The following is a 429-nucleotide window of genomic DNA, read 5'->3' as shown; positions in this document are numbered from 1 at the left end:
TTATTGTCGACGTCCTCAAATGTGTTGAAGTGCTCCCAAACTGCTGAGGTGCGCTTGCATTTCTTCTTAGAACTTGCAACACTTGCACTAGCACTACCGCTTGCCTCTCCTCCACGGCCACTTGTGCCACCACCATTGCGTCCTCGACCTCTAGTACGTACACCAAGGGTCGGATTTACAGTTTGGTCAGCATCTATTTCCATAGTTTGCGATTCCTGCGATTGAAAAACATTAGGAAATTACCCTTCTTCGATGTTGAATTGGGCATCAATAGGAATATCACCACCACCACCATAACCAGAAGAAGCCATTATGAAAAATAAGAGAGATTGAGAGCGCTTTGAGAGAGCTTAAGAGAGATCGAGATTCGAGAGAGATTTAAGCGAGATTAAGAGAGATTTGAGAGAGATTAAGAGAAATTGAGAGAGA

This window comes from Morus notabilis, unplaced genomic scaffold (genome assembly GCF_000414095.1).
Source record: "Morus notabilis unplaced genomic scaffold, ASM41409v2 Scaffold570, whole genome shotgun sequence".
NCBI classification, from domain to species: domain Eukaryota; kingdom Viridiplantae; phylum Streptophyta; class Magnoliopsida; order Rosales; family Moraceae; genus Morus; species Morus notabilis.
This window is presented reverse-complemented; position numbering follows the sequence as displayed.